We start from the raw sequence: 21,587 nt of genomic DNA on the forward strand, positions 1-21,587 counted from the left end.
TTAACTGTACCAAAACAGGAAAGGAGTGGGGAGGAGATGGGTACCTAGGCCTTAAAGCAAGGGTGGTGAATTTCCTGAAGTCCAAATGCCATATGCGCCCACTTTAGGAGGCACACCCTACACCTACAATATATGTGTATATATTTAAAAGGCTCATGCTTAGAGATGGGCACGAATCAAACCACAAGCCAGAAAAAATGACGAACCAGATTGGTTCATGGTTCAGTTCACAAGCTGGTTCAGGGAACCCGTTTTGCTAAAACAAGGGCCTCCTGCCTCTGTGCATGTGTCTTTCACCCGGCTGATTGGCAGCAATGGCTGCATTGGACATGGCCTTGCTAGTGGCAGGACCAGGTAGGGAGGCGACAGGCCCATTGAGTAGGGGGCAGGTGGGCGGCAGAAGAGCAGGAGCAGGAAGTTCCCCTCAAAGGCACAAACCAGAAAAATAAACCACAAAGAACAGGTTACTTACCTGTAAACAAGGAGGAGAAGAGGAAACCAGAGTCACCTCCGAGCGGACAGTGGAGACCAACTGGACAGATTCCATATCCGATGGTTGGGAAGCAGACAGAGTCCGATTCCAGAGGAAATACTTGAGGCGTTGCTGACGGGATTTCAGGGTGGCTTTGGTGAATTCTTTGCAATGCCTGCAATGGGCGGGCGAATGGGCCTCACCCAGACAGAAAAGACAGAGGGAATGATGATCCTGGAAGGGAAGCTTCCCGGAGCAGGCAGAACAGCGGCGAAAAGGTCCTTTTTTCGCTGACATAACCCAAGCGGCAGGAACAGACGAGAGATTCGGTAATTGAAATAATCCTAGAGGCGCGTGGCGCCTCAGCAGGAGGTAATAGGCCGCAATCAGGATCAAGCGGGAAGTGAAAGTACTTGCAATTTGATCGCCAGAGGCAAAGAGAGGTCAGTCGGTCCGAGTTCAGGGCAACGGAGGTACGGGTAGACGAAAGGCAAGCCGAAAATGTCCAAAATAGCCAGAAATATAGTGAAATAGCGAATAAGCTCAGGAGCTCTATCCGAGAGGTTCCAACTCCGCGGGTGGATAAATGGAACTAAGGTTTTGGCGGACTGAGCGTGCGCAGTGTAGGGCAACCTAAACTTTGTATCTTTTTCCTCATTGCTCTGGAAAATTCCGAGGGGAACCAGCGCAGGCGCTGTTTAACCCACCAGTGTGTATTCATAGAGAACCACGTTGAAGAACCAGTTTGTTTTCTGCGAGTTCATGGTAGTTTGTGTTTAGCCACAAACCACAAACCATCATGAACAACTGGCTTTCTGGTTCATGCCCATCTCTATTTATGTTACTGAAAAAACTCACTCACATCTTCTAGTGGCCAAACTGTTGTTGTTGTTGTTTTAATTCACAATTTTCAGGATGTGAGCGAGGCCAGAGTGATGGGGGAGGCAAAACATGGCAAAGTTGCTCTTACTTTCTGTAAAGGACATAAGCAGATTTTCAGGGTTTTTTGTTTGTTTGTTTTTTTAAAAAAACATTTGGGTGTGGGTGTTCAGCCTAAATTTAAAATGAATGCAAACCTCCAGCAGGTCTTCAATAACTCCATTCAAAGGAAATGGAGCCCATGGCAAGCATTAGAATCCTTGAAATTTCACCCCATGGAGCACATATACTAGTTATAAAGAGGACAGGACTGAGGAATATTCCCTTTTAAAAAACCCTCTTCACTGATTAACAGAGATTACACTGGAACACTGCACACATAACAGGTGAAAAAGGAGGGAAACACCAGGAAGGAGGGGAAGAGAAGAAATGGTAGGACCATCCTGGGCTTGTCAAGAGAAGGAACAGGACCTCCTCCAAAGAGAATCCCACTTCGATTTGGTTGCTCAGTGTTGCCAGCATGACTATAGCTCAGAAGGTTACTTGTAGCCATGATGGCTGGGAGAATTCTAGGAGCTGTAGTTCAAACCCAGAAATTCCTCCCAGCTTTATTGAGAATGCCCAAGTAGTGGGTAACAGAATATTACCTTAAATACTAATGAATTCAGGATGGCAATTTTTGGCATGATGCCTTTGTAATTTAGTAGTTTAATATTTTCAGGTTCACAGTCAGAGGAAAAGGAACAAGGAATAGGCCAGAGACACCTTTTTTGTGGAGAGATCCTTGCAACATGTTTTTATACAAAACAAACTTAAGGCTTTGGCAATTTCCATCCAAGAGTCTAGGGCAATCTTTGCATTACTAACTCCTTAACATGAAGGCAGGGTCAACAGAGTATAAAAATGCATACATACATACATACATACATACATACATACATACATACATACATACATACATACATACATACATACATACATACATACATACATACATACATACATACATACATACATACATAAGATTTAGCAAGTGGGAAAGATAACACTATTGAAGTATCCTGCTCCTGGTTAAAAAAATAATCTAATTATTTTAACATTTCAATTTGTTTTTAATTTTATGTATATTTCACTTACTCTTCTCCCTTCAATAATGCCAGGGTTAGGTGGGCCAGACCCCCATATAATTCAAAGTCTGTGTATAATTCTTATGCCCCCCAAAACATAGGTACAAAATGTAAACAATTCACACACACACACACACACACACACACATGAGAGAGAGAGAGAGAGAGAGAGAGAGAGATGAATGAATCTTTTCTGTACATTGCCATATGCAAGGAGCTTACAGTCCCTTACGACCCCCTGCTCTAGGTAAAAGTAAAGGTAAAGGTTCCACTTGACAATTTTTGTCCAGTCGTGTTCGACTCTAGGGGGCAGTGCTCATCCCAGTTTCCAAGCCTTAGAGCCAGCATTTGTCCCAAGACAATCTTCCGTGGTCACATGGCCAGTGTGAGTTAGACGCAGAATGCTGTTTCCTTCCCACCGAGGTGGTCCCTATTTATCTACTCGCATCTGCATGCTTTCGAATCGCTAGGTTGGCGGGAGCTGGGACAAGCGATGGGCGCTCACTCCGTCACATGGATTCGATCTTACAGCTGAAGGTCTACAGACCTTACAGCACAGAGGCTTCTGCGGTTTAACCTGCAGCGCCACCACATCCTGCTCTAGAGGATGAATTAAAGATGTTGTGTTTGGGAGCAAGTAGACCACTTTGACTCCTTCAGTGTTCAACTCATGAGGTGGCCGGGGCACAGCATATATTGAATATTTATTCATTTACTTATTTATTGGAATATTTATTTATTGGGAGAAAAAATCTGTATATAGCCAAAACTGTTCTGTTCAGACCCATGCAAAGTGTACATCCATAATTTAAAATTGTGCAATGCTCCGATACAAATAAAGAGGGAAGAGATTATATATAAATACATTTGCATTATTACATATAAAGCTGCATTAGTGGCAGTGCTGCACCAAATATTAGGAAAATACTTTTTAAAATATTAGTTTTTGGAAGAGGTGGGCTATTGTTCAATTAAGTGACATAATTCTCTCTGGTGCTTTTCTGTTCTCAGCCAGCTGAGAGGCATCATTCTAAACCATTACAGGTATTGTGAAGCATAATCCACACTGGTGATCATCAGTTTATTTTGTGTTTTGCTGTACATTTACTTCCAACCCCATCTGTCATCATTTTTCATGTTTGAAGACATGGCTGTTATTAAAGTGTTGTCTCTAGTATGCAATATGGTTACCTGGAAGCTATGCGGGGTAATGATGCTGAGATCCTCATCTGTAGAATTCACCTGTATCCAATTATTATTTATTTAATGAAAATAAGTTTATATCAAGAGAATTCTTACATTCTTCACCTCAGAAGGCAAGAGTGTCTTGTACAAATATATCGACTTGCTATTTTTGCTTCCTCAGGATAGCCTTTCCCAATGCAGTGTTGTCCAGATGTGCTAGGATACAACTATCCTATGCTCTGTGTGTGTGTGTGTGTGTGTGTGTGTGTGTGTGTGTATGTATACACACACACACACACACACACACATACACACAGAGCATAGCATAGGATAGTTGTATCCTAGCACATATATATATTTGCATAATGTGAGCTTTTGTGGTCAAGTCCCCTTCCTCAGACATAAGAGTGGGACTACATGGCAAATATTTATACATTTATACATTGCCCCAAAACAAAGAGACTGATTGTTTCCTGGGCACAAATTGTTGGTAGTGCATTTCACATCTGGCAATGATCTTTAAGATCCCTACTGATGTTCCCTTCCTCTTCCAGGAAGCATAGTTCTGTTAACAATGGCAATGATTGGTGGCTGAATTATATATAGATAACAAGTGGGAACAACATGATAATGAGTACCTCTAATCACCGATGGGGATCAATGGACTCAATATAACTCAAGGGTTCTTAAGCCACAATCAAATGTAAAATATTGTGTTGCATCTACTGTAATTCCCAGCTTCTTTACTAACTAACCAGTACCACCTCACAAGCCCCATCAAATATAGCAGTTAGTATTTCAGATGCTACAACATTTTTGTCTCCTTTATTTTTAATTTTTCTTTTGGTTTTACCTGATAACCACCTTTATAATTTATCACAGAATCCTGTAATTTAACCCCATAACTGCTAGCATTCAGAGAATAAGCTCCCTTACTATTTTGGTATAGTTAATGTTTGTTAATTTCATCAGTTCCCAGTTGAGTCTACCACTGACTGTTCTGCCCACCTAAAAAACTGCCCAATGGAGTTGAACATGACGTGGTCAAATGGCTCTTGCTATCTCTGTGCAGGATGGTACCAGTTTTGTGACATGATCTCCATGGTGCACAACTGAATGAAAAATACCAGCTGTTCTGCCCATTGTAAGAACAGGACCCTGGCTTATAGAGGAGGACTTAGAAAATTTTGTTTTTTGTATTAGAGTTCCAGAAATCTCCTTGACAACATGATTGTGAGATATTTTGGGGGACTGCAGTGATCAACATTAAAAGTAACATATCCAAGCATTTTACCTCCCTGTTTTTATGGTGTTCATCAGGCAACAGATACAGGGTGTTTACCAAACCACTGGTGAGCTACCATACCTCCTGTTTTCAACTTGGTAGGTCCAAGACCGTGCAAGACATGAGAGAGATCCGTGCTTGGCTTTCCTCAGTAGCTCTGAACTTTCTAGTCCATGAAAAGCAATTATGACATTAAATATTTTGTTCGAACCCTCATTGCTCTATCATTTACCTGCTTGAGCAATCTGTGGCATGTGTGTGCGTTTGTTAGAAGTCTTGTCAACCTGAAAAAAAATTATTTTCAACAGCCTCAGGGGCAAGGATCACACTTTCTAAATCAAAATGTTCACCGCACTGAAATGTAGGGACATGCCCATGAGTGAGAACTAGCTGGCTTTGCTCTTTTTTTTCTGAGCTCTTGCCAGCGCCCTTGGGAAACAACATTGTGAAGTGTTCTGCTCCTTGATATTCATATGCATAAGATCACCTGCAGTTCCGTAGAGAGAACCAGTTTTCCCACAGAAGCCGCTATTCTATGCATTTACCTCTGAATCTGCTTCATAGTGAACCATGTCACTGGTTTGCCTTACAGGTTTGGAATGTTACTTTTTAAGACTACATCTCCCAGGGTCTCCCCCCAGCCAGCTTGTTTCTTGAAAGACTGTGCAGTCCAGAAAAACTAACTTTTCCAAGCTTTGATCCATCTATATTAGTTATTTATCTCAGCTAGTGAAGCATTTTTCAACCGCCCAGCCTTGCTTGCTATTTACAGTCTTTTTATACTCCTTTAAATTGAAATTACTGGGAATTGAACCTGGAGCTATCTGCCTCCTAGGCACTGACTCTGATTTTTAACCTATGGACTAAGCCATGCTCCCTGCATTGTAGGGTCCACATAGGTTATTCCACTGGGTTTATCCCTTCCACCACATATGGGCTCAGGTGATGATAATTACATGAATGCAACTGCAAATTGCTTGCTTGCTTGCTTTGGAGATGTAGCCAGAATTTCTTTGCTTCCAATACAAATAGCAACTTGTGTGTGTGGACATCAATTCGGTGTGTGTGGCAGGGCAGGGGAGAGATTCATGGTTGTAAAATAAGGGCTAAAATGTTCCTTTGTGTTCTTTATGGACCCAGGGTAGCTGAGCCTCCCTATTAATAGGGCTACTTATTAATTACATTCACATTCAGTGCCACATCTATTTTGACCTGAAGGTGTTCATTAATCATAAGATATAGAGGCCTTGTTTGCACATTATATCTATTGAGCACATGGAGAGAGGAACAGGACTGTGTATGCTGGCCCCTTCCCCAGTTTCTGTGCAACCTGTGGTCTCTCCCCTGATTTCAGAGAAAACTGAGAGAAATTGGAAGAAGTCCCTCTAATTTTTCCAAGCTCTAACAGCATGGGCTATCTGTGGTCCTGTGGCTTAATTCTCCTCCTCCTACTACTACTTTAATGTACAGTGGTGCTTCGCTTAGCGATCACTCCGTGCAGCGACGAAAAATCACTTTGTGATGATCATGGGGACGCGATCATGGCAAAGCACCCATTTTTAACAGCTGATCGGCGGTTCCAAAATGGCCGCTGGAAAAACAAAATGGCGACCGCTGTTTTGCCTCGCTTTAGAGGCACCCAAAATGGCCACCGCTATGGAGGATTTTCGCTTACAGGTAAGTTTTTAGCCCGTAGGAACGCGTTTTAATGTGTTCCTATGGGCTTTTAAAAATCGCTTAGCAATTAAATCGTTTAGCGACGTTTTTCCTGCACAGATTAATGTTGCTAAATGAGGCACCACTGTATCTTGATAGTCAGCAAGACACCAGGCCTCTGGGAAGAAGCATCCCTTCCATGCCAACCTGCTAGGTCAGGAAAAAGGAAGAGAATAAGAATGGGACATCAGAGGGAAAAAGAATAAAGGTGAGGAAGGAGAAGAGATATTGTTATCAAAGGAAAGAAAGGGATTAGAATTCATTTAGAAAAATTTGGAAAAACAACTGGATTATGTATAAATTGGCAAAAATCCAAACTAATGTTGTTTAACCATAGTAGAGTAGAACAAGAAAGGTTTGTTGAAAAATATGATCTTAAAATATGTAAATCTATTAAATATTTAGGAATACAGTAGATCTAGCAAAAAATACTCAAAAAATAAAGGAATATAACTATAATAAATTAAAGGAAGTGATCAAAAAGAAATTACCAGAATACAGTAATTTTAGGCTATCCTGGTTTGGAAGGATCGCATTGATAAAAATGAAAATCTTACCAAAAATTAATTTTTTTTATTTAGAATGCTACCAGTACAGTTAACAGAGGATGATTTGAAATTTTGGCAAGGAATAGTTAACAAGTACTGTAATGAAGGGAAGAAATCTAGAATAAGTAAAAATATATTGGTATAAAACAACAAAAAAAGGTGGTATAGGTTTACCAAATATAAAAAATTACTATTTGGCTAACCAATTGAGGTTTATCGGGGAAATTATATATAATCCAGAAAGGCTAATTTGGTGGAAAATGGAATTACAGGGAGATATAGAAATGGAATTACAGGGAGATATAGAAAAATATCTATTTGGATTAGTTAAGAAATATAAAATAAGTGAAATTAATAAACCATTCTTAAAGACATTGCTAAACATATGGTATAAGTGTAAAAAGAATTTATGTTCATCATACTCCCTACTCGGATTAGTGACGGAAATAGAAAATTTTCCTACCAATATGAAAGTGTACGGATTTATTTAAAGAAAAAAAAAGTGATTAGATTGAAAGACTGGTTGTATAAAATGAGATCAATAGATCAAATGAAACAATTTTTTCAGAATAGGAGTATTTCATGGTTGAATTATATACAACTAGAAAGATGGACTAAGGAATGGGTAAATAAATATAATAAAGATAGTGAGTATACAAAGTATGAACACTTTTTATTGTCATATGAGGACATTCGGATACTGTGAGTAAAATTTATTCACTTCTTAATTTAGAGGAAGAAGAAAGTGAGAAAGAAGGATTAAAAATAGTGTGGGAACAAGACATTGGAAAAAGAATAAATGAAGAAGAATGGAGGAAGATATGGAAAGTGACGGTTGTAAGATTTATGTCAGTGAGAATAAGGGAAAAAAATTTAAAATTGAATTTAAGATGGTATTTAACACTGTTAAAATTAAATAAGATTAATGCCAATCATCCGAATGTCTGTTGGAAATGTGAGAAAGAAATTGGTACATACTTTCATATGTGATGGGAATGTGAAAAAGTGCAAACATTTTGGAAACAAATTTTTAAAGTATTAAGCTATATATGTGGAAAAGATATAGAATTTAATGCCGAGATTGCTTTGTCATCAATATATGAGAATGTGGAATATGGCAAAATGACTAAAGAAATGATAACTAATTTATTAACAGCAGCTAGACTGATTATTGCTAGGCAATGGAAATTAAAAGTTGAATTGCAAATCGAAGAATGGTACAAAGAAATATGGAATATAGCAATAAATGATAAATTAACTTGTAATTTAACGATTAAGAAAGGAGATTTGAAAAAGAATAATTTTTATGCAATATGGGGCAAATTTTTGGAATATGTGTTAATAAGGGGAAAAGAGAAAGCTCCAAATCAAGAATCAATGCAGTTTTGGAGGACAGTAGTAGTAGTAGTAGTAGTAGTAGTAGTAGTAGTAGTAGTAGTAGTAGTAGTAGTAGTAGTAGTAGTAGTAGAAGAAGAAGAAGAAGAAGAAGAAGAAGAAGAAGAAGAAGACGAAGAAGAAAGAGGAAGAATATGGCAAGAGGTCCCGTACATGGTGGTGGGGGGACACAGTTAAATTGTATTTGAGTTTATATGTTATATGTTTTTGTTTATGTTATAGTTATAGAAAATTTAAAAACATTTTTAAAATGTAAAAAAAATAAAAAAAGGAAAGAAAGGGATGAGCCACATTTTGACTTAGCAGGTTACTGCTGCTGAGGAAATACAGCCTGACACAGAAAAACAAGCCCCACCCAAGCCTATCTCCTTCCTTCTCTGCAAGTTGCAGAAATGACTGGCAGGAGATCATGTTTAGTTAGAACCTGGGGATCAAACTAGATGATCGAGGTAGTCTGTAATTAGAATTGCTTAAGTGCGAGAATATATTTGATTATCATAGCAGAATTTTTTTCTGACATCCTGCAGCTTGCAGATCGGCTTGCTTTGTTTTGTGGTTTTTCATTGGAAGGTGAACACAGACTTTGCCACTCTGATTGGTCAGGCATGTAGCTCTGAATGGCTATCTGTTATCATCTCCTTTAACCCTGATCCTGGTAGCTTATAAGAGTGTGCCTTATCTGTTCCCCTTTCACTGTGGTGAAAGGGTGAAACAAACATCTCTTGTGCTCCATGCGGTACACTGTGCTACTCAAAGGAAACACCTGCCTATAGTTTGTCAACCAACATTTCCCTAAAGGAGGGTTGGTAGTCTGCCCTTCCAATGTAACAACCCACCCAGCTGTGTGTATGAATGTTTGCTGATAAGAACTAAATAAATGCTATCATATCCAAAAGTTTTTTTTCCCTTTTATCTTCCCCAACTATTTCACTGTTTCCTTGACAATCATAGCACTGTACTTCCCACCTTTGCCTTTGCTTCTGAAACCAAAGTTTGCAAGCAAATGTAGGGTGTTGGTGACAACTATTTGACACCATAAAATATTTTAAACATCTTATTCCTCCTCCTCTCCTGATTCCTCCTCCTCTGATAATCGCCTCATCATAATCACCGTCATCATTTTAGAACTGAAAAGCTGGAAGGAAGCCTACGTATGTATTACAGTGTAAGGAGGGAAGGTTGTATATGATTGTCCCTTTCTTTATACTGCCATGAATAATATGCATGTATTCTTTCTTGCTTAGTCAGAAACAGAGGTGGGCACAAACCAAAAAAACAAACCAGGAAGTTCATTAAAAAAATCACTGGTTCATTGGTTGGGGTCAGTTTGGGTTTGTAAATTGTGACAAACCAAAACAAACTGAACCAACAAACTTTTAAGGCAAATTTTGGGTTGTTCGCTCATTTTCTCCCTCCTTGCCTTTGACTGCCTGCTACTGTCAATCAGAAGCCCTAGGCAACCCTGGGAGGGACCTAGAGACGACTGGATTGGCAGGTCAGCAGACAAACATGTAGCTCAAAGGGCTCTGGGAGAGTTAATTGTTCTTATCTATAAGACCGGTTCACAGGAACCCTTCTATCTCAGAACCAGGTTAGTTCAGATCTCCAGTGGTACGTTCCTTCCCTTGTCCATGGGTTTTTGGGAAAGGGTGTTGTCCAGTCCACCTCCTGATGAGCAACACTCTGTGTCAGGTTCCCATGTCACTGTTGGAATTTCTCCCAGGTCAGCTGCTAAAGGGCACTTTTCTGGGGTGACCTGCTTTGAGGGAGTATAACTCAGAAACTGTAAAAGGACAGTTTCTACAGGTTATCCACCAATAGGCATACAAGGCAGTAGGATCATTTTCCACCCCATTCTTTCTTGGAATGATCTTCCCTTATTAGACATTTGAAGCCCCGTAAAATATATTTTAGAAACCTAGAATATTTTTCTATCTGCCATTGGCGGTTTAATTTGTATTTCTGCTGTTACATGCTATCAAGTAACTTCTGACTTAATGCAACCATATTAGGTTTCTTAATGAAAAGGAAATGTGATGAGTTTCTATGGCCAAGTAGGGATTTGAACCCAGATCTCCTGAGTCATAGTCCAGCGCTCTGTCTACTACCACACTGGCTTTGGTAGTAGACAATATAATATTTATACACTGTCACATCAAGTCCAAATTATGGCAACCCTTTCAGATTTTTCCAAGTGTAGAACCCTCAGAGGTGGTTTACCATTTCCTTCTTCTGAGAACACTCTAGGACCGTACAGCCTGTGCTAGCCTACACAGCCCTGTTTGTCTCCTGGGAGGCACAGTGGAGAATCTAACTCCCAACTCCTGGCTCCACAGCCAAGTACTCAACTCACTGAGCTATTTAGCCAGCTGGTAGCAGCAAAGTCATGTGCCCAGGAGTTTTCTAATACAGTGGTGCCTCGTTTAACGAGCGCACCGTTTAACGAAGAATCCGTATAGCGATCCCTTTTTGGGGATCGCTATACGGATCAGCCCCAATCGCCGCACTCGCTTTGCGACGATTGGGGCGTCCGGCGGCCATTTTGGAGCCGCCGAACAGCTGATCGGTGGCTCCAAAATGGCCGCCGGATGACCCGAAGTGGCCCCTATCAGTGTTTTCGCGCCCTCCCCTTGCTTACGGAGGTCGCGAAAACGCTGCGGGGGGGCATTTCGGGTCATCCGGCGGCCATTTTGGAGCCGCCGATCAGCTGATTGGCGGCTCCAAAATGGCCGCCGGATGCGAAAACATCGCTGGAGGGGTAAGTTTCGACGCTTATTGGAACGCATTAAACTAAGTTTAATGCGTTCCAATAGGCTTTCCTTACCCGCACAGCGATGTTTTCGTATAGCGAAGGTTAATCCGGAACGGATTAACCTCGCTATACGGGGCACCACTGTACATTTCTCATGTTAACGTGTTTTTCCCTCCAAATCTATAAATGTTACAAAAACTATTCCGCTAATTCCAACTTTGGAGGGCTGGAAGAATATGGCAATTCTGCAGTGTGGCAGTTTGAGATAGTTTAGTAGTATAGGACATGTCTGCATCATAATCCAGCGTTGTTATCCAAGCCCTACCAACATCCTGATACACTACTACGTAGCTGATGTTGCCCATCTCCTTATCTCCTTCCACAGCATAGGGGCAAGGCTAAGTAGAATGACCCAGCTTCCATGTTGAGGCCTCAGTGGGTTTTCTAGGCCAAAGAGGTCTAACACAAAACAACAAAGCACACCTGAAAGCAAAATATACAGGTATGTTGTAACAGCATATTGCAACCACATATTACTGGGTAACTCCCTTGCCTGTAGACCCTCATAGTACAGACATCTCTTCATGGAATTGATATGTTATTAGCTGAGATACTTTACCTCTTCATTGGCCAGAGGGGTGAGCCTTCTGAAAATAGGCAGTGCACATTTTCCTGATCATGAAGACTTCTGAGGTGAAGGCAGGGCTATCTCATAGCTCTCTGAGTAGACCTTTGGTCTAGATGGGTGGGGTAGAAATCCAATAAAATAAATAAATAAAATAAATAAATCTAATAGCAAGCTAAGTATGGAGAGCGAGCGTCTACTGCCAGACTTGTTATCCAGCTTACAGATTCTCTGATTACAAGAAACTGTCAGACCTAGAAGCACCAGCTGTGTATCTTCTCTTTGGCAGCACTGCAAGGTTGAGATGACCTGAAACTTGCTCTGATTTGAGAGTTGGGCAATTAGAAAAGCAAATCTAAAACTGACAATCTAGGCTGTCGTGGAAATAACGTTGATTATCAATAGGCTAGTCCTAAAGTTGTTAAGACAAATGCTGGTTTTTAGATTGCAACGAGCTAGGAAACAGAAAATATCATTTCTGTTTACCTGCTGATTCTTGTACATATAAATCTTAAAACTAGAGCTTAGAACATTTTTTAAAAAAAAAGTTATTTGTTATGGAACTCATTATGGCTAAAATTACAGAATGATTTGGGTAACTTGATCCATTACTTTTTAAAACCAGGATTGATAAAAGAATGGTGTAAAACTTGAACATTTTCCACTCAAATGCCTTTTAAATGTGTTTTAAAATAAGTACTAGCACCAGTGAACATTTACTAAGACTTTTAGAGTTGTTTTTAAATTCTAAAAAGGAAAAACTTAATCTACTATTACTTTACACTGAATAAAGACTCGTTTAAACCTATTGCCGCCTGAAGTACCATGAACTGAGCCTCTTTCTTTGGAACATGACAGGCTTTATTCTGCCCGTGGCAGAAAACAGGCCAAGGTGGTGGGTCTAGGACTCTAGGAGGGCACATTATGTACTTAAAGGCATGATTTATATGACTATGGTGATTGTGGTGAGTGAACTTTGGACTCACCTCTTAACAGGCAAATGCTATAGAACAAACACCCAAAGGTCATTCTGGAAAAAGGAAAAAAATCATTTCAAGATGGTGGATAGAGGAGAGAAGCAGTGGGTGAAAATGGTGGTAGAACACTTTTACCACCCCTGTACAATGCAGTCTCCCCACTCCATTCCACCTACAATTTTGCTGATGGAATCTGAAAGATAAACTCCCAAATACATATTTATAATAGGGTTGTGTGCCAGCTTTAAATGAATGTAAAACTCAGAGCTGTATTGGAGGTATTGGTATTGGTTGGGGGCCCATGTTGTCACTGGAGAGAAGCAAGGAGGTAGATGGAGAAATAAAGAAGTTCTGTTAAGTTTAAAAAGTTAGTAAGAAAGAAAGAAAGAAAGAAAGAAAGAAAGAAAGAAAGAAAGAAAGAAAGAAAGAAAGAAAGAAAGAAAGAAAGAAAGAAAGGGATAATAATGTATACATACACATAAATACTTATGCGCTTCCACTGGTCCAATCAATTGGTTCCTGCAATTGGGAGACTGCATGCTCAGTCACATGGATCTTTCCTACAGAATCAGCTCCACCTACAAAGTTAGGAATCTCTGACTGCGAAGACACCATGCAATGCTAACCTTACTATCATTGTTGTCATAGTTATGTGTTGTCATGTCACTTCCAGCTCTTATGGCAACCCTATGAATTTGCAACCTCCAAAAGGTCATATTATTAACAGCCTTGCTCAGCCCTTGCAAACTCAGTGCTGCAGCTTCCTTCATTGAGTCGATCCATCTCCTAGTTGGTCTTTCTCTTTTCCTGGTGCTGCTGTCAGCTTTTCTCAGCTCGTTAGTGTCACAAGTCTCAGGTGTGAAGGGGGAGCACTTGTTATCACTCTCACTCTTTCAGAGTGGAAGTTCCACATGGCATTTCATGGTAATGAACTATCTGAGGATCTGAAAAAATGAATTGTTGCTTTACCTAAAGGTGGCCTAGGCTATACGAAACTGCAGCACAGTGACCAAGACCATACAGAGGTTTAACAGAACAGGTTCAACTCAGAACAGGCCTCACCATGGTCGACCAAAGAAGTTGAGTGCCCGTGCTCAGCATCATATCCAGAGGTTGGCTTTGTGAAATAGTGGTGGGTGGGGGTCAGCATGTTAGTGCTCAGACCATATGCCGCACACTGTATTGAATTGGTCTCCAGGGCTGTTGTCCCAGATGGAAGCCTCTTCTAAAAATGATGCACAAGAAAGCCTGCATACGGTTTGCTGCAGACAAGCAGACTAAGGACATGGATTTCTGTGGTCCGATAAGACCAAGATAAACTTATTTGATTCAGGTGGTGTCAAGTGTGTGTGGCAGCAACCAGGTGAGGAGTACAAAGACAAGTGTGTTGTGCCTACAGTCAAGCATGGTGGTGGGAGTGTCATGGTCTGGGGCTGCATGAGTGCTGGCGGCATTGGGGAGATACAGTTCATTGAGGGAACCATGACGTACTGAAGCAGAGCATGATCCCATCCTTTTGGAGGCTGGGCCACAGGGCAATATTCCACCCCAAACACACCTCCCAAACGAACACTGCCTTGCTAAAGAAGCTGAGGGTAAAGGTGATGGACTGGCCAAGCATGTCTCCAGACCTAAACCCTATTGAGCTTCTGTGGGGCATCCTGAAACGGAAGGTGGATCTCTAACATCCACCAGCTTTGTGATGTCGTCATGGAGGAGTGGAATAGGACTCCTGAGCTCTGGTGAACTCTATGCCCAAGATGGTTAAGGCAGTGCTGGAAAATAATGATGGCCACACAAAATATTGACACTTTGTGCCCAATGTGGACATTGTCATTTAGAGGTGTGCTCACTTTTGTTGTCAGTGGTTTAGACATTAATGGCTGTGTGTTGCGTTATTTTGAGGGGACAGCACATTTACACTGTTATACAAGCTGTATACTCACTGCTTTATATTGTAGCCAAGTGACATTTCTTCATTGTTGTCACATGAAAAGATATACTAAAATATTTATGAAATGTGAGGGGGTGTACTCACTTCTGTGATATACTGTACATACATAACAATAAAAATACCATAGTGTATGTAGGTCAGTGGTCCCAACCTTGAGCCCTCAGATGTTCTTGGGCTACAGCTCCCAGAAATCCTGGCAAGCACAGCTAGTGGTGAAGGTTTCTGGGAGTTTTAGTCCAAGTACATATGGACACCTAAGGCTGGGAACCACTGATGTAGATGATCTCCACCTTAGTTTCCAGTGACATCTTTGCATTTTAGGATCTTTCCTAGTTCCTAGCTGCTCTTCTGAGTCTCAGTCTTCTACTGATTTCTTGGCTGCAGTCTCCAGCTTACAATCATACCTATATTTATTCCTAAACTGCTCAATGAAAGTGGAGCTGGCTGAAGCCCAGGGGCACATGATGAAGTGAATTGCAAAATCATTGTCTCCTGTGATGAATCCAGAGTCACTAGATACATTTAGCCTGCATGCTCACAATACCAACTTGGTTGCATGAGCTGTTGCTTTTAGAGTCTGCTTTTCACACATTACTTAGGCTTTCCACACAGCTACCTGAAGTCATTCCTAATCCTCTGCCAGGTGCATCTGAATGTTACTTGTCTCCAAAAACCTTTACAACATATTATTTGCTTATATTTTGAGAAGTCATGTCCAAGGTTATCTCTGCAACTCTTGTCAAAGACATGATGTAAAATATTAGTAAGATACAATCTTTCCTAGGTGACTTGCTCCCAAGACATATAATGATAACATCAAGAATAAATTCACAATCATGAAACATCATAATAACAACACACGTTTTAATAAGAACAAGTAATAACACCAGAACAATGGCAATTCAATCCAGTAAGATATAACATTCAGGAAAAAAAAGGTAAGACTAAAGTATCACCCTGCATGGATAATACAACAAAAGTCCTTGAGCAGACTGGTAGTCCCAGCTAAAGAAGACCCATTGAATTAATAAGATCTTCTTAAGTGTTGATATAACTCAGGAGGTCATTCAATGGGCCTACTTTAATTGGGGCAACCAGTTGAATTCAGCTCCTCATCTAAGAGAGAGCAAATGTGACCATTAGTGCTGCTTGAAGACCTTCAGTGATAAAGCCTGGCCTACCTCAAGTACATCTGAGTTCCACAGGCTTTCAGCATGCAAAGCATATATTCCCTCACTGAGTTGTGGCAGCTCCTGTTTGTTTTAGAAATACATTGTACAATATCAGTTGTAAGTCTACAAACAAAAGTTAAAATATGGAGTGAACTGATTCTGACAAAAGACAGTAGTAGGATGAGGAAAATCCATTACTCCCTGAGTCATGACCCTTAATGACAAGAATTTTGTAAATTGGGTTAAAATGCATAAGCTAAGGGTGTCCCCCACCCCTGACTTTCCATATAATAATTACACGTAATAATAATGTCTCATAACTTACCTGGAAGTGGTTAGCTTTTGACTACAACCACTGACGTCTTTTTCCTCTTGGGTTTTTTTGGAATAGTCAGTGACAATTCTTCTCTTTTGCTGCCCATTCCTCTTTGGACTGGAATCAAAGTAAAATGTGTACATTTTACTGAAAAGCAGTCTGACGTTTCTCTAGAGGAAATGGTATAAACAACCAAGCTGTAATGGTTGCAGGTTTTGTGTGGTTTACCTCAAAACGTCATATCAGTTACCAAAGGGAAATTAGGAAGTCTGTTACACTAACACAGCTCCGTTGGTAGGAAGAGGAAACATGATTGCTTTCTGACTTTCACAACCAGTTTACTTGTTCAAAGAAACTTTTTGTTTTGCCCTCTGAATGTTCTAAAAAAAGACAGATATATGCTCCACGGTGTGGTGGAAGTGGCTTTGACTGACATTTACTGCATTGTTTTCAGCAAAGATTTAATTCCACTACATTTAGAAAATATCCCCAGAGAGTAAGCCACCTGGGATAGGTAGAGAGATGTTTCAATAATACTAGCAGATTAGTTTATTGGCTTCTCTTCTGTGGTAGCTGTGCAATATTATTTGAAGAGAAAGATGACAGCTCATGGAGATAAGTAGCAATTGAGCAAAGTGCTTCTGTTTCCCAATTTACTCTGTCTGTGTATACACATAATACTCTAAATCTGATTGCTAAACCCCACTTGTTTGTTTGTTTGTTTAACTTATATAGCGGGGACCCAACAGCTAAAATTACACAATAATTAATTGTTTTAAAATACCATATAACTAGTAATATAAAAATCATGTGCCGCGAAGTTAATTCTGACTTATGGTGACCATTTTCAGGGTTGTCCAGAAGTGACTTGCCATTCCTTTCCTCTGGGGCTGCTCTGGGACTGGACAGTTTGCCCAAGGCAACACAAGCTGGCTGTATTTAATACCATTTAAAAAAAAATCAAGTTTAAAACCAAGATTAAAATAAATTTTAAAATATTATAAAAATCTCTATATTTAATAATCAATGCATTCTTGAGTCACATATTGCTTAAAAATTTGCCTGAGAAGGAAGATCTTTGCCTGATGACAGGAGGAAGAGAGGGAGGGGGCCAACCTTGCTTTTCATGGGAGTATATTCTGAAGTCTGGGGGCAACCATGGAGAAAGGCATCCCAGAAGGATCCTATGGTGGATGATACTGAAAGCTGCTGAGTGGTCCAGCACAGCCAACAGGGACATACTCCACATCTCTCATCTAGTTCCAGGTGTAGATCATCCAACCCAAGCTGTCTCTGTTCCACAACCAGTCCTGAAGCCGGATTGAAATGGATCTAGATAACCCACTTCATCCAAGAACCTCTGGAACTGAGATAGCACAACACTCTTCAAGACCTTCCCCAAAAATGGAATATTGAAGACTGGCCAATAATTATTCTATACTGTAGGATTCAAAGAGGGCTTTTTATACAAAAGGGTCACTATTGCCTCTTTTAGGCATTCTGGCACCCTGCAAGGAGACATTCACTGTTACCTTCACCCAGTCAGCCAGTCCCCTAGTTTGGCTGCACTTTGTGGGAGGGGACACTCAAGAGTGATTGTGTCTCTAGCCCCGGCCATTTCCCCATCCAATAATCCTGGAGAGGATGAATAAATGTTGATAGACTATTGCAACTCCTCCTCCTCCTTACCCCCACCCACCAATTCTGGCCTGCTGCCGCGCAGAGAACCCAGGTGGGCAAAGCTGAGAAAAAAGTCTCCCAGCTACATCCAACCAGGTCTATGTAATGCAAGCCAGGTCAGCATGTTCATCCAGGATCAAATGAGCTGGCGTCTGGCAATTAAATCCATTGAACCATTCAGCAACTATTCTAACATAGTTGGGACTAGGAACTGGATTCAGGCTAACAGGCAGCATGCTTTAACCGACACCGATGTTGTTATGTGCATTAAGTCCAAACCGACTTACAGTAACCTTAATTGGGCTTTCAAAATACATGAGGTATTTAAGGAATGGCTTTTCCAGTGTCACCCCACTTCCCCCCTCCCTCCAGTGAGTTTCCTGGGCCAAGCAGGCATTGATCCCAGGGGCCTATTCCATCACTTTCTCCACTACACCCAATGGATGCTGACTTTGTACAATAGAAGTAAAATGCACCGCATGAAGAACATATAAATAATCAGTAGCTGTTGATTCTGCCACAGGCATGATGTAAGAACAAATTGCTGATGTATTAATTAAGGCCACGTGACTGATTTTGTCCTTCCCTCCTCAGGATTCAGTGGCTCAATGTGCTTGGTTGTATTAGGCTGCAGGCAAAAGAAACACAAATAAAAGTGCCTGGTTGTCTGGCTTGGGATTCTTCTTAGCCAGTGTTTGCTTTTTTGTCTGCCACTTGGAAATGATGTTTACTCCTTCTTTCTAGAGAAGAAAATATGACATAACAGAACATTGTTTCAATAACTGCCCATATTTTATGTGTTCTTTGATGCCTATATGGGTGCCTCAAATAAGGTGGGGGCCCAGGGCAGATGCTCTGCTGTATATCACTCTTCCATTAACATGAAATTCTACAGATCCTGATATGGGAAATGCACTTCAAGAACCACTATTAGACTATGGGTGTGTCTTTAAAGTTTCCAGAAGATTCAAAGCATGCTAAAAGAATTTTGTTGCCATTTTGGTATTGCTGTATTTTATTGGGAATCAGTTAGGGTTCAGCCCACTCTTATGGACAAATGCTTCCTTCCATGCTTCTCTGTACCAGACGTGCCTTAGTTTGATTAGTTAACCACTCTGGCTCTTTCCCACATGGTGATTCTGATGTCATGGCTGGGAGAGGTCCTTCATGAGACATCTCTGGATTTCTTTTCCTTCTTGGTCTTCTGCCCAGGACAAACTCACTAAACAGCAAACACGCCTTTCGTGCCCGCCCTTTAAAATCAAAGGATGATGTCTCCACTGCAGAGGTCATGTATAGCTCAGCAAAGCCAATTTTTTTAAAAATACATAGTTTTCATGCTAGTGCTGGAAGTTTAGTGTATAATTTCTTGATTTGTGATTTTATCTTGCTCTTCACTGCATTTAATAGCTTACAGGTGCTCCCTGATTACATTTTTCCCCAGTACATTGACATACCAGCAATAACATGTCCGTGTTTCCCAGTCTCAAAGTAAGGTAGAAATAGCAAGCCTGTAGTAAAGATGGCTGGTGCTGCTGCTTCCAGGGAAGCTGTTACAATCTGCAGTCAGCACAGGATTTTCGGATTATTTTGTTATCTATGGCTATCCTAATTCAGCAGAAATTCCTTCAGCTAGAATTCGAGTAGCTTTAGCCAAAAAATCCAAGTTCTCAGAGTTGTTTCAGGTTCCTTGCCAAAGTTCCCTCTGCACTGATGGTCATTAAGCATGGAGAAGGATTGGGGTGGAGCTTTTCAAGCTACATGGGAAAGGAAAAGCATTAGGAGATGGTAATCCGCTGTTTCAGGAAATATAGATTTTCTTTGCCAAGGTTTTCTCTGCAGATGTCCATTAAGCATGAAGAAGGACACAAATAGAGATTTCTAAGCTCCGTGGCAAAGGCAAAGCATTAGGGGACTGGTAGTTTTGTTGAGGAGCATCCTCTACAGAGAAGCCTACCATCCATAATAGGGATTCAACGCTTTGACAGTCAACAATTACATTACACCAGTTAAAAACCACTTGGACGATAATAATTGAAAATAAGATGTTTTGTGTTCCTGCTTTAATTCATAAGTGAACAGGGTTGAGGAGGAAGAAAAGTTACTTTTTTCAACCACAATGCTGAGAGACCCCCAACCAATCAGTCAGCATCGTCACTACCTATGTTGACATGGGTATTCTTGGATTAATAGTATGAAGAAGTAATTTTTTTTAAAGATGTGGAGATAACTGGTAGATGCATATCTCCTTTAGAACATGCAAACCCTTGACCTTTGAAAACCTTGATTGCATGCTGTATGAATAATTCTATAAAGTTAGTTTGCATTGAATTTAGCCATAAAGTAGCTCATGAGCTGAACTGATTTTACTGTAAAAGAAAGCATCCCACATGGAAATTTACAGCTGGTCAAGTCTGAAGAGTTGTTCTATTTACAATTATAATCACTTGAGTTTATTCCCACAGGAGGTCAGGTGATCTTGTTGCTGGGAGGCTGGAATGACTTTGAGTTAGCTTCCATTTGAGTCATAGAGTCACATTGTGGTCAATCCGATCACATGGCACACACACAAAGTATTTCTAATACATTTCCATAAATAAAAGTTCCAATGAGTATAAAATTACATGGATAACGTAGAACGGTTCAAAGATACATGCTATTCATTAAAACTACCAGTATTCCATTGCTTAAATAATATAGGATTAGAGTCAGAAGTCACTGAGTCCAACTATCATGACTACTGAATAGATCTATAAAGCAGCAAACTTGGTGTAAACAGAATGCATTGCATATCTTTGTTGTTTGTATTGATCAAATGCTGTCCCTGACAAACATAGTGGTATTACTAGATATGAGCCTCTAAATAAAGCTTCTTGGCCTTCATTAAATTTACTTATATTACAACATGCCGGAGACAACGCCATTTTTGCATTCTTCATTGCACTATTTATTATAACCCCACCAGTTTTTAATTATAGCTGTCATTTTTAAGGACATAAAAACTGGAAAGGAATCCCACAAACCACCTCATGGAAATATAAATTGTATCAAATCCAAGTTATAACTTGACTCTACTGCTTAACAGTAATCTGGGAAATGTGATGGCGCTTGGAAAAATATCCTTTTTGGACTACAGCTATGAGAATCCCCTACCTAGAAAGGCTAGTGGCCTTGCTGGCTGGGTGAGCCCGGGAGTTGTGGCCTTTAAAAGAACATTTTCCAGGCTGGCCAGGAATTGAAGACTGGGGAAAATCCGGTGTTCGGTAGGCTCAAAACCTATCCCCCTAGAATTTCATTCCTACAGTGAAGATCTCCCCTCTTTTGAATCAAGGAGCTTTCAATTATAATGGCCACAACTCACATGATGACACAAGCCTACAAGGCTGACATTTGCAACATACATGACTGGCTTTTGTAAAGGCTGTTCTCCCTTTTCTTCAGCAGGACTTGGTAGGGGGCTTGGTGAATCATCTTTATATCCTCCTCAGTTTATCCAGAACAGAC

The 21,587-nt window shown here is 40.5% G+C and overlaps 1 long non-coding RNA gene across 1 annotated transcript; it reads left to right on the top strand.

The window, feature by feature from the left end:
- The first annotated feature begins 494 nt into the window (after positions 1–494).
- Positions 495–9,887, top strand: LOC144587611 (uncharacterized). The gene is made up of 2 exons (XR_013542770.1): positions 495–6,625; positions 7,946–9,887. It is a non-coding gene; the product is annotated as an uncharacterized LOC144587611 (long non-coding RNA).
- Positions 9,888–21,587: the final 11,700 nt, after the last annotated feature.

The sequence above is a fragment of the Pogona vitticeps genome, chromosome 1, assembly GCF_051106095.1.
Source record: "Pogona vitticeps strain Pit_001003342236 chromosome 1, PviZW2.1, whole genome shotgun sequence".
Lineage (NCBI taxonomy): Eukaryota > Metazoa > Chordata > Lepidosauria > Squamata > Agamidae > Pogona > Pogona vitticeps.